The sequence below is a fragment of the Gracilinanus agilis genome, chromosome X (genome assembly GCF_016433145.1).
Source record: "Gracilinanus agilis isolate LMUSP501 chromosome X, AgileGrace, whole genome shotgun sequence".
In the NCBI taxonomy this organism is placed as follows: domain Eukaryota; kingdom Metazoa; phylum Chordata; class Mammalia; order Didelphimorphia; family Didelphidae; genus Gracilinanus; species Gracilinanus agilis.
In genome coordinates this window covers 69,815,313-69,828,839 of record NC_058136.1, presented here as the reverse complement: position 1 = coordinate 69,828,839, position 13,527 = coordinate 69,815,313, and the positions used below count along the sequence as shown (strand labels likewise).

Below are 13,527 nucleotides of genomic sequence, written 5' to 3'. Positions count from 1 at the left end.
TATATTTAAATAAATATTCCATCTCATAACAGAAATCAACTTTGATAATTGTTTTTTAAATCAACTTGTCTCTTCCTCCTACCTTTGGCCACCAAGGACAAAAATAAACCCTTCTTCCCAGCTATCTGGTGTGTTATAAGGTGCCCCATCGCTCAGAACTACGTTCTAAGGTTCCCGCCAGCTTTGGCCTTTTGTGATTTTTAAGACTTCTATTCCTGACATTTTAGGTTCTGATATATTTTGTCACTGTTTTTAAAAATTAACCTGTGCTTCCCAATGACTAGGCCCACTGGGCACATTAAAAAAAATGCAAACTCTCCAACCCAGCTACAGTACTGCAGGTCTGAAGATGCCTTGGAAGGCTGAAGCCTTATGTTCTAAAAAGGCTATCTAGGCCATCACTGACTTTTCCTAGGCTTCAGAGTTCGCTCTTACTCTTGACATCTTCTGTGCTCCTGGCTCTGGTTTCCCTTCTTCTACATGCCCTCGGGACATCCTGACATGCTCCCCTCTGTGCCTATTCTCTATGCTAAGGGCTCCTGGACTCTGACCATCTGTGGCCACCAGCCCTGAGCAGCTCTCACTTCCTTTGTTCCAAGATTCTCTGAATGTCCACTTTAGCTATTCCAGGTCCTAGGGCCTCGTCCGGCTCACACCTTCTGGAATCTGACACATCTCTCAGCTCACAAATGCTCTGTTCTAAAAGCTCTCCAGTTCTGAGATTCTGGCTTCTCTGTGGCCTCCCGGTACAGAGTACCACTCAGAGACAGGACTGTTCTCTGGCTCTCAGATTCTCTGTTCTAGGCTCTCTCTTTCTCACCTCTAAGTTCTCCTTTTGAAACACACTTCCCAGACCAGGCGTCTATGATCTGCAAGGCCCTACCCTCCTCTGACATCCTAGGGAATTGTTTCTGTTCCTTTCTTAATATTTATTACCTTCGATATGTATATATGCACATAGATTATATAAGCTTCAGCAACACGGTAATTAAAAAAAGACAAATGGCTTCCCTTGGAAAACCTATGTACTTAATACCTTACGATTACGACAAAGACTTGACACTCATTACCAGTGTTAGTAAGATTAATCGCAGTCTTACCTGATCAAGGCACTTCTTGCAATTACTTTTTTGCCCGTTTTTTTTTCTTTATGGAACCAAATAAGGCACTCCATTTTCACCAATCCCCTTTGGCTATGTTGGGCCCAGTTCCCTGAGTTTTTTTTAATACAGAGCTGCACCACTGCGCTGAAATAAATTATATGAAAATTAATTTTGCCTATGATACCACAAATGACATTTTTGGTTCATTTAAAATTTTACTTGTACTTCCCAATACATAGATCCACTGAGCATATAAAAACTTCTTTCTGCTACAATACGGTTCCTTCAAAAGCTCACACAGATCCAAATATCTGCGTCATAAAAGCCACATTACATGTCTGACATTGTGTGCTTTTAAGGCTACTCCCTAGTCTGTGTTTTAAGGGTTCTCCTTTTTCCACAGATCCTAGAGGTTCCCCCCTCTCTGCAGCTCTCAGGCCTGACATTCGGAGTGCTAAGGTTGCCTGGATTCTAACAATTCTGTGTTCTCAGGTTCTGGCCATCTCCTGCTTTCTTGGTTGCTTAGTAAAGGTCCTTCGGTCTCCCCACTTCTGATATTTCAGGTTCTGGGGTCCCATCCTGTATTCTAAGACATCTTCCAGATCTGAATAGCTATGTTCTAAATGCTGTCCCAGATCTGAGAGTCTGGCTTCTCTGGCCCCTGCCCATTCTACCATTCCAAGTCTAGAACTCTCCAATTCTCTATTCTAAGCTCTCTTCCACATGTAACATTTTGTGTTGAAAGGCACTTCCCGGCCTAGACCTACTGGATTCTAAGGGAACCTCCCAGCACCACCATTCTTTGTTCTGAGGCCCCACACATTTCTGATAGCAAGCTTCCCCCCGCCCCGTTTATTTTGATTATGTTCCACTGCACATGAGACTGAAACACGATGACATGAAAGCACAAATGATGTATGTCCCTTTGAAAGCTTATGTATTGAACACCTTATTTTTTTCATGAGACACTCCCCCTAGTAGTAATATCAGTACTGGCAATCTTACCAAATCAAGGCGCTGCATGGAAATAATTTTAATACCCGTTTTGTTTCCTTTTTATGGAGCCTGAGAAGGCACTGCATTTCCCCCTTTCCGTCTTTGGCTGAATTGATTTAGTACCTGAGTTTTAATTCAAAGGATCACCACAGAGCTGAAATGAATGAAACAGAAATTAATGTTGTAAGCCATGGCATCACTTTCATACCTTAACCCAGTGATTCCCAAAGTGGGTGCCACCGCCCCCTGGTGGGTGCTGCAGTGATCCAGAGAGCGGTGATGGCCACAGGGGCATTTGGGGGCGGTGAATAACCGTAAGGGGGCGGTGATGGTATGTGACAGGGGGTGCTAAGTCATATTTTTTCTGGAAAGGGGGCGGCAGGCCAAAAAAGTTTGGGAACCACTGGTCTAAGGGCTCATCTAACTCTGAAATCCCTTGTTCTAAGTACCCTCCTATCTCAGACATCCTCCCATGTCTATTCCCAAGCATGACATTTCTGTGCGGAGATACCCTGCCATTTTGTGTTCACGGGCTCCATTTTCTTGTCTATCTTCTATTTTCTGGCTCCCCTGAAGGTGCACCTCTGATATCCCAGGTTCTAGGGTCCCATCCAGTTTAGACATTCCGGATTCTAACGCATCTCCCAGTTCACAAATTCTCTCTCAGTTTTGATATTCTAGCTTCTCTGTGGACTCCCTCTATTTCATATCATTCAGAGACAAGATGACCTCTAGCTCTTGCATTCTCTTTTCTAAGCTCTCTCCCACTTCTAACACTCTCCTTTGAAAGGCACCTCCAGCCTAGACAGCTAGAATCTACCCTGGCCGGACACCTTAGGGATTTTTTTTTCGCTTCTTAATATTTATTTTAGTACACTGCATGGTCTTAGTAATATGTTATTTTAAAAGCCCAACAGGTATCCCCTTCAAAATCTATATTTTTTGTCAGTCTTTTTTTAAACCCTCAATTTCAATCTTGGAATCAATACTAGGTATCAGTTCTAAGTAAGAAGACCAGTAAAGGTGAGGTAATTGGGGTTAAGTGACTTGTCTAGGGTAACTCAGCTAGGAAGTGTCTGATGCCGCATTGGAACTTAGGACCTTCTCCAGGCTGGGCTCTCTCCCCATTAAGACACCTAGCTGCTCTTCTTTCCAGCCTTCTGAATCCTTATTCCCTAACGCATACTCTCTGAACTAATGACTCTGGCTTCTTGGATGTTCCACAAATGAGATGCTCCTCTAATATAGCTCTCTAATGTTGCTCCGGGCAGTTCTCTGGCTCTTCTCCCCCATGCCTGGAATGATCTTCCTCCTCTGCTCAGACTACCAACTTCCCTGGCTTCCTTTAAGTCCCCCTCCCAAATCCCACCTCCTACAGGAAGCCATCCCTTAACCCCTCTTCATTCTAGTGCCTTCCCTCTGTTCATTATTCCTTATTTATCCCGTATAAGGTTTGCTTTGTATAGATTTGTTTTCCTGTCATCTCTCCTATCAGATGGTAAGCTTTTTGATGCTAGGGACTGTTTTTTGACTCTTTTTGTATCCTAAGGCCTTAACACAGTGCCTGACACAAATTAGGCTCTCAACGGCTGTTTGACAAAGACTCCTCATTCATTACCAATGACAACAATATCAATGACATTCTTACCAGAACAAGGCACTACTTGGCATTACTTGTTTTGCCTGATTTTTCCTTATTTTAGAGCCATAAAAGGCAGCATTCCCTCTTTCCTCTTATTGGATTAGTAGTACCTGAGTTTTAATTCAAAGGTTCACCACAGAGCTGAAATGAATGATATAGAAATTAATGTTGCATGGCATGCCATACTTCCCCATACCTTACCCCGCCGAGTACATTTTTTAAAAAAGAAGTTCTTTTCCCCATACGATATTCTTTATTTTAAAGGCCCTCACAAATCAGAAGGTCTGGGTTCTGCTCCTGGCATTCTTGTATTGTAAGATCACTCCTGCTTCTGATATCATATCTTCTAATGGCTCACTTAGCAAAAGTATTGCTTGTTCTAAGTACCCTCTAGCTCTAGGCCACTTGCGGGCCTGCCCTTCCTCTGTGCTACAGTCCCCTAAGCGCTGACAGTCTACATTCTCAAATTCCACCATTTCCCACTTTTCTGAAGAGCAAGGCCCCTCCGAACCCTCGCCTCTAACATTCGAGGCCCCCATCCCGCTGGATTCAAAGGTACCTCCCACATCTGAACAGTTACGTTTTTAATACTTTCCCGGTTCTGATATTCTGGCTCCTACGGTCACTGCCTATCCTACTATTCGGAGCCTCTTTCACATTTCACATTTTGTATTGAGAGGCACCTCCCTGCCTCGATGTCCTCTCAGCACTGTCATTCTCCGTTCTGAGCTCTTGCCCTTTTCTAATATCCAAGGTGGCTTTTTCATTTGTGACGTTCATTTACTATTTCTCATTTGTTGTACACATGGGACTTAGCAATTAATCATTGAAAAAAAAATCCATCATGCCCCTTGGAAATCCTACATCCTAAACATCTCTTTTTGCCCCCATTCGACAGCCCCCATAGTAGCAATATTAGTAAGAGCGCTCTTACCAAGTCAAGGCACTGCATGGAAATAATACCCGTTTTGTTTCCTAATTTATGGAGCCAGAGAAGGCACTGCACCCTTTTCCTCTTTGGCTGTATTGGTTTAATACCTGAGTTGTAATTCAAAGGATCACCAGAGCTGGAATGAATGACACAAAAATGCATGTTGTACATCACAGCAGAATTTTACTTTCTTGCTGTTCTTAACATTCCAGTGCTTCCCGAGACCTTCCCCCACTGGGCACGTTACCACAATCTCCCCACTGCGTTATTACGTGGCTTCTACATAATTTCTTTGAAAAATTCTGTATTTATTTAAATTCTTACTTTTTGTCCTAGCTAACAACTCAAAGACAGAAGGGCAAGGCCTAGGTCAACGGTCGGCAACCTTTTTGGCCGTGAGAGCCATAAATGCCTGCGGAAGGAGGAGGATGGAGGCGGAAGGCGCTGGAATATGGGGCAGGGGCTGAAGGGCCCCCTGGGGCACATCCTGGGGCTCTGCCCGGACTGGCTGGTTGGGAGGTGGTGCCAGATATGGCTCGAGAACCATACCTTGCCGACCCCTGGCCTAGGTAAATGGGGTTCAGTGACTTGCCTGACTTCCAGTTAGGAAGTGTCTGAGGCCAGACTTGAATGGGAGTCCCCCCAACTATCTATGCACTGAGCCACCTAGCTGCCTCTAACATTCATATTGGAAAATTTTGAGTTCCAAATTTTCTTCTATTCCCCTTCTAGTCATATGCTACATGTAAAGTCACGTCAAAATCTTTCCATATTAGCCAGGCTGCCAAAAAAGGCAAGAAAAAGAGAGTGGAAAGTCTGTGTCCATCTCCACTCAGAGTTCCTTAGTTCTCTCTTGGTGGGCATTTTTGGTCATAGCTCCTTTGGAATTGCCTTGAATCAGTCTTGATCAGAGTCAGCTCGGGCTTTCTGGATTCTCAGAGAGCGCTCAGATCTGAACAGTTACATTTTAAATACTTTCCCAGATCTGGTGGCCACAGCTTGTTCTACCATTTGGAGCCCAGGGACATCCCAGCTCTCGAATTCTTCTCTAAGCCACATTTAACATTTTGTGTTGGAAGACACCTCCCCGCCTAGATCTGCTAAGTTCTGAAGACCCTCCCAGCACTGCCATTCTCTGCTTGGAGGCCCCACACATTTCTGATATCACAGGCTTTGCTTTTTATCAGATTCCACTGCACATGGGACTCACTAGAAAGACAATGCTGCGAAAACACTAGTGATCCCCCTTTGAAATACTACACATCAAATCCCTGATTTTTTCCCAATCAACAGTCCTGATAGTAGCAATATCGGGAAGAGAGCCTTACCAAATCAAGGCACTGCATGGAAATAATACCCGTTTTGTTTCCTTTTTATGGAGCCGGAGAAGGCACTGCATTTTTTTTCTTTTGCTGTTGGCTGTATTGGTTTAATACCTGAGTGAGTTGTAATTCAAAGGATCACCAGAGCTGAAATGAATGACATGGAAGTTAATCATGTATATCATAGCAAAATTTCACTTTCTTCTCGTTTTTCAATCTCATCTCTCCCACTACCTCAATCCAATGAGCTCTTTTCCAGTATGAAACTCTTTGCTCTAAAGTCCTTCACAGGTCAGAAGGTTTACACCAGTGATTCCCAAAGTGGGCGCCACCGCCCCCTGGTGGGTGCTGCAAGAGATCCAGGGGAGTGGTGATGGCCACGGGTGCATTTAGCTTTCCTATTCATTGCTATGAAAATTTTTAAAAAATTCATTTCCAGGGGGCTAAGGAATATTTTTTCTGGAAAGGGGGTGGGAGGCCAAAAAAGTTTGGGAGCCCCTGGTTTATACTATAAGGGCTACCAAACTCTGACATTCTGTGATTTTAATCTGAAATTCTCTTGAGTGCTCTCTGAGCTCTTACTTTCCCTCTGTGCAACATCGAAGCCTCACATTCTCTACCTCTCTAGGTCCCCTAGCCTCTGGCCATTTGTATCCTCAGCCTCTCATCATCTCCCTCCCATTTCCTGAATGTTCTAGGTAGGGCCCCAATCCAGCCCAGACATTCTGGAGCTCACAAATGCTCTGTTCTGAATGCTCCCCCCTTTCTGATCCTCTGGCTTCTCTGGGTGCTCCCAAGAGATAGCACCATCCAGAGGCAGGACTGCCCCCCAGCTCTCAGACTCTCTATCCTAAGCTCCCTCCCAACCCCAACATTCCCCTTCGAAGAGCATCTCCCAATCTATCTTCCTCGGATATCCTAGGGGTGTTTTCTTTTCCTTTCTTCTTCTTCCTTTTATTATTTATTATTTACTATTGTGTTTCTTTCTTAGCAACATAGTATTTTAAATACTTGGATTAGCTTTTCTAATCCATGTACATAAGGGCAACAGACACCTCATTCATTATCCAATAATGGTCATTTCGGCTACATACTTACCAGACAAGGCACGGCTTGGGATAACTTGTTTTGCCTGATTAGTCCATATTTTAGAGCCTTAGAAGGCAGCATTCCCCCCTTTCACTCTTTGGCTGAATTCATTTAGTACCTGAGTTTTAATTCAGATTCACCACAGAGCTGAAATAAAAGATGCGGAAATTAATATTACATTTTCATGGCAGAATTTCCCTTTCTTACTATTTTTAAATGTCCTGGTGCTTCCCCAATACCTTTGGCCACTGAGGACAGCAAACAACATCACTTTAGCCACTAATGGTATAGTAGGTGCTTAATAGATGTTGGTTGGTTATTTGCAATAAATATTGGATGGCCCTGTATTCCAAGGGTCATCCTGTCTAGGACACTGTATTATTTCAAGGCCACTCTTACTCGTCACCTACTGAAAAGGATGTAAGCAGCTCCCAGACCTTGGTCTCTCCTAAGTCTAGTTCAGAGTGTCTGATGGAGGTTCTAACATTATGCTCTCTCTACAGCTCACGGGCCTGACATTTTTCTGTGCCAATGTCCCCTGAGCTCTGGCAATTTGTGTTCTTAGATTCCAACCATCTCCCACTTTCTGGATATGCCCTCCCCACCCCTCACTTCTGACATTTCAGGCTTGGGGCCTCACCTTGTTCAGCCACTCTCGATTCTAAGACACCTCCTAGTTCAGAATAGCTCTTCTGTCTTCTGTATGTACTCCCAGGCCTCCCACTGGAAGCGTGACATCTCCCTGAGCTCTGACAACAATCTGTGTTCCCAGGCTCTGACCATCTACCACTTTCTGTGTTATAAGGTCCCACTGAGCTCCAGCACTCTGGGTTCCAAGATACCTCCCAGAAGTGAACGGCTATATTCTAAATACTCTCCCCGAGCTGATAGCTTGGCTTCTACGGCCACTGCCTATTCCACCATCCAGAGGCTGCCCAGCTTTCCAATTCGCTTTTCTTTTCTAAGCTTTCCCCCCACATTTATCATTTATTTCACGTGGAAAGATTCCTCTCAACCTGGGCATACTAGGTCCTAAGGACTCTCCCAGTGCTGTTATTCTTTGTGCTGAGCTCTCGACCTTTTCTAATGTCCAAGGTTCTTTTTCGTGGATGAATGTTCATTATATTACATAGAACCTGGGACTTAGCAAGATACTGAGCTAAACTGATCAGCAATGTCCCTTTTAAATGACATGTACTAAGCATCCTATTTTTCTTTCATGAAACAGTCCCCGTAGTAGCAATAGCAGTAATAATAGTCTTACCAAAGCAAGGCACTGCATGGAATTATTTTACCCGGTTTTTTTCCGCTTTATGGAGCCTGAGAAGGCACTGAATTCCCTCCATTCCCTCTTTGGATATTTCGGATTTGTACCTGAGTGAGTTGTAATTCAAAGGATCACCAGAGCTGAAATGAATGACATGGAAATGAATGTCGCATGTCCCGGCAGAATTTCACTTTCTGTTTTTAAACTTACTGGTGCTTCCCAATAACTTAACGAACTGAAACATAAGAAAAACACTTTCCTGCTATGATTTCTTTACTTTAAAGCCCTTTCGCAAGTCAGAAGATTTGTGTCCTAAAGACTGCCCCATCTCTGACACTGCGGGATTTTAAGGCCGTTCCTACTTGTGGTATCTCTGTTAGCTCTTGTTCAAAGTGACTTCCTGCCTCTGACATCTCTTCTCCAAGACTACTCAGAGGCCTCATGGCCTGCTTGCTAAGGTTCCCCTCTTTCTAGCATTTTGTCTTCTCGGACGCTCATCATCCCCCATCTTCTGAGTTACAGGCTCCCTTGAATGCCCGCCTCTGCTATTCTGGGTTCTAGAGTCCTATCCAGCTTATTATATGTTCTAGACTCTAACACATGTCCCAGCTCACGCATGCTCTATCCTAAGCTCCTTCCCACCCCCAACATTCCCCTTCGGAAAGCATCTCCCAGCCTGGCTAGCAAAGATCTGAGGTCGTACCAACTTCTCACATCCCAGGGATTGTTTAATTCCGTTTTTCACTGTTTCTTTTTTAAGACAGCGTATGTGTCTCAGAAACAACACCGGCATTTCAAAGGCCGTCTGCATATGGCACCCCTTTTAAAAGCTATGAACTGAACCTTATTTTTTTTTCAACAAAACATCTGATTAACGAATGTATTATTATTTATTACTATGATCTTTTATTATCTAAGAAGTCATTCCAGTTAAGGACTTACCAGACAAGGCACGGCTTGGGATTACTTGTTTTGCCTGATTAGTCCGTATTTTAGAGCCATAGAAGGCAGCATTCCCCCCTTTCCCGGTTAGTTATATTGGATTAGTACCTGAGTTTTAATGTAAAGATTCACCACAGAGCTGAAATGAATGATATAGAAATTAATGATGCACATCCTGCCATAACATTGCTTTCTAAGTGTTTTTCAATTGATTGGTGCGACCCACAGAACACATTAAAACCCACTCCAACCACACATTCCTGGTTGCATTATTTCTTCTTAAGGCAGAAGATGCAGATTCTAATGGCTTTTCTGTCACTGACACTCGGTTATTTTCAGGCCGTTCTTCCTTGCTTCCGATATTCTGTATTTTTAGCTCTGATTTCCCTTCTTCCACATGCCCTGCTGGGTCTCACATTCCCTCTGTGCAGCTCTTAAAGCCCACATCCTCGGTGCTAAGGATCCTGAGACTCTGGCCATTTGTACCCTCAGCCTCTCATCATCTCCCTCCCATTTCCTGAATGTTCTAGGTAGGGTCCCAATCCAGCCCAGACATTCTGGAGCTCACAAATGCTCTGTTCTGAATGCTCCCCCCTTTCTGATCCTCTGGCTTCTCTGGGTGCTCCCAAGAGATAGCACCATCCAGAGGCAGGACTGCCCCCCAGCTCTCAGACTCTCTATCCTAAGCTCCCTCCCACCCCCAACATTCCCCTTTGAAGAGCATCTCCCAATCCGTCATGTAGAATCTTATCTTCCTTTGATAGCGTTTTCCTTTTCCTTTTTTAAAAATTCTGTCTTAGACTCAGTACTATATATTGGTTCCAAAGCAGGAGAGCAGTCAGGGCTAGGTGATGGGGGTGAAGTGACTTGCCCAGGGTCACCCAGCTAGGAAGAGTCTGAGGCCACAACATTGGAACCCAGGACCTCCCATCTCCAGGCTACTAAGCCACCTAGCTGCCCCCTTTTGACTTTCTTAATATTCATTTTAATTGACTGCACGTTTCTTAGCAACACGGTGTTTAGAAGAACTTGGTGCTGTTTGTTAAACCTGTGTACTTCACTTAACTTCAATGTTAACAAATCATCCAATAATGGTCATTTCAATTGCAGACTTACCAGACAAGGCACAGCTTGGCATAACTTGTTTTGCCTGATTAGTCCATATTTTAGAGCCTTAGAAGGCAGCATTCCCCCCTTTCACTCTTTGGCTGAATTCATTTAGTACCTGAGTTTGTAATTCAAAGTTTCACCACAGAGCTGAAATAAATGATATGGAGATTAATGGTGTATACCATGGCATGAGTCCCTTTTCTCCCTGCTTATACATTTACTGATGCTTCCCAACACCATGACCAACTGAGCACATTGCAACCGAAATACTCCCCCCTCCCCTTTCCCGGGGATCTATGTTCTAAGGGCTGGACCATCTCTGACATTCTGGGACTTTAAGGCCATTCCTGCTTCTGACCTGCTCTGGCCTGTGTGCTTTTCTAGCTCTGGCATTCCCCTCTGTACTCGGGCCTGACGTTCCGTGTGCTAAAGTCTCTGGGGCTCTGAAAGGAAGTTCTTTTTTACTTCCTTACTTTTTAAATTAAGAGATTAAATTAAGATTTTAAATTAAATTACTTAATTTTTAAATTAAGATTAATTTTAAATTAAGGTTTTCACCGTTGTTTTCAGACATTTTAGAATTCTGAGTTTTCTCCTTCCCTCCCTTCCCCAAGGCTATTAGTAGGCTGGTATGAAGGTATGTGCTAAGATTCAGAGCCCAGCCCACCCCTGGTATTCCAGATTCTAGAACCCCATTCAGCTTTAGGCATTCTGGATTCCAGGATGGCTCCCAGCTCACACATGTTATGTTCTATCAGTGATTCCCAAAGTGGGCGCCACTGCCCTCTGGTGGGTGCTACAGCAATCCAGGGCGATGGTGATGGCCACGGGTGCATTTCTCTTTCCTATTAATTGCTATTAAAATTTTTTAAAAATTAACTTCCAGGGAGCTAAGGAATATTTTTTCTGGAAAGGGGGCGTCAGGCCAAAAAAGTTTGGGAACCGCTGTAAATTATCTCTCGGTTCTGATATTCTAGCTTCTATGTTCACTTCCTATTCTACTCAGAGCCAGGCCAGGACTTCCCTCATTGCTGTCAAATTCTCTTTCAGTTCTAATTTAGTTTTAGTTCTAAAATTCTGTTTTAGGCTCCCTCCCGCCTCTTAATATTCCATAGTCTGGACTACAAAATGTACTCTCCAGCTCAGACATTAAGGTCTTATCTCCTCTGACACGCTAGGAATTTTTTTTCTAGTTCTTAATATTTATTTTATTACATTACATATTGCCAGTCAGTCATTAAACATTTCTGAGCCTACTATATGCCAGGAAGTGCTAAGTGGAGATACAAAAAGAGGCAAAAGCATTTCCTGCCCTCAAGGAGTTTACAATCTAAAGGAGTAGACAATAAGCAAACATATACATGCAAACAACTGTATACAGAATAAACAGGAAATAATTAAGTGAGGGAAGGCACTGGAATTAAGAGAGAGGCCAGGGAAAGGCTTACTCTAGAAGAAAGAATTTTAATTAGGACTAAAAGGAAGCCCAGGAAAGCCAAGAGGTGGAGAGAGGGGGGGGGGGGGGGGGAGCATTCCAAGGAGACAGCCAGAGGTCCTGGGTTCAGATGTGGTTTCTGACTCTTCCCAGCTATGTGACCCTGGGCAAGTCACTTAACCCCAGGTGCCCTAGCCCATGCCCCTCCCCTGCCTTGGATTCTAAGACAGGGAAGGTAAGGGTTTTATTTTTAAAATGCTGGGGAGATGGGGGTGAGGGCAGTAGGAGGGAGAGGAGAGGTCACGAAGGACTTTGGTTGCCAAAGAGGATTTTACGTTCAACCTTGGAGGTGATGGGGACCCAGTGAAGTTCACCGAGCAGGGGAGTGACATGGTGGGACCTAGCTTTAGGAATATCACCTTAGTGCCTGATGGAGAATGGCTGGCGTACAGGCCGAGCAACTATCAAATTACTGCAATGAGGGCTTGAGGGGATTGAGGGCTTACACCAGGGTAGTGGTGGTGGCAGTGGCAGAAGGAAGAATATTGGAGAGAGACTGCGAAAGAGAAATTCATAATAGTCCTTCCCAATAAATTGGATCCTGAGGAGGGTAAGTGAGAAGGAAGAGTCCAGGATGATTCCTACGGTTTGATGCCAAGGGCCCGAGAGAAGAATGGTGTTGCCCTCTACTGGAAGAAGGACAATCAGTTCAGTTTGGGGCATGTGGAATTTAAGATGTCCATTGGCTATCCGGTTGTCTCCTCGGTACGATATTTTATGAAAAGCAGCAATGGTGCCCCTTCTTAAATAGCTGGCACTTAACCCCCATTGGTTTCCACAAAGACTCATCATTCATGGCCAACAACAGTGACATCAACAGAAGGCTTACCAGAGCAAGGCACTGAGTAGAATTACTTTTTTGCCGTTTTTTTTTCTTTTATGGAACCAAATAAGGCACTGCATTTTTCACCAATCCCTTTTGGCTATTAATTCGGTCCCTGAGTTTTAATTCAGAGCTGCACCACCGCACTGAAATAAATGATGTGAAAAGTAATGTTGCACGTTTATATCTCCACACATTGCTTTTACATTTTACTTGTGGACCCACTGGGTGCATTCAAAAGACCAAAATCCTTTCCACTACAGCACGGATCAGAAGTCCTCTATTCTAGGGTTCATTTCATGAGTTATTGTTATTTTAGGACTCCTCTCATTGTTGTCTGACTCTCCGTGACCCCATTTGGGGTTTTCTTGGCAGAGATACAAGAGCGGTTTGCCATTTCCTTCTCCAGCTCATTTAACAGATGAAGAAACCAAGGTAACTAGGGTGAAGTGACTTGCCCAGACTCACACAGTTTTCCATTTCCTTCTCCAGCTCATTTTCTAGATGAGGAAACTGAGGCAACCAGGGTAAAAAAAAAAAGTGACTTGCCCAGGGTCTGAGGCTGGACTTGAATTCAGGAAGATCTGCTGTGTCGCCTAGCTGCCCATCCTACTTCTGACATACTTAGTTCTATGTGTCCTTCCAGCTCTGACCATCTCCCTTTCTGTGTCATCGGGTCCTCTGAATCGTGCTTTCCAGGTTCTTAAGACCCACCAAGCACAGGCATTCTGGATTCTAACACCTCTCTCAGCTCACAAGTGCTCTGATCTAAATGCTCTCCCAGTTCTGATACTCTGCTTTCTCTGT

The 13,527-nt window shown here is 44.1% G+C and overlaps 1 long non-coding RNA gene across 5 annotated transcripts in view; it reads right to left on the bottom strand.

Moving 5' to 3' along the window:
• Positions 1-13,118, bottom strand: part of LOC123253849 — a 61,498-nt gene extending 48,380 nt beyond the window's left edge. For 3 of the 5 annotated variants that reach the window (XR_006506617.1, XR_006506619.1, XR_006506616.1), the window contains exons 1-10: positions 12,727-13,118; positions 10,409-10,549; positions 9,293-9,431; positions 8,348-8,490; positions 7,093-7,230; positions 6,001-6,141; positions 4,676-4,808; positions 3,748-3,882; positions 2,109-2,253; positions 1,101-1,247 (exon numbers count right to left, since the gene is read on the bottom strand). This is a non-coding gene — a long non-coding RNA (uncharacterized LOC123253849). The remainder of the gene's footprint in view (positions 1-1,100; positions 1,248-2,108; positions 2,254-3,747; positions 3,883-4,675; positions 4,809-6,000; positions 6,142-7,092; positions 7,231-8,347; positions 8,491-9,292; positions 9,432-10,408; positions 10,550-12,726) is intronic. The other 2 variants (XR_006506620.1, XR_006506618.1) reach the window with 2 other exon arrangements.
• Between the last annotated feature and the right edge of the window lie 409 nt (positions 13,119-13,527).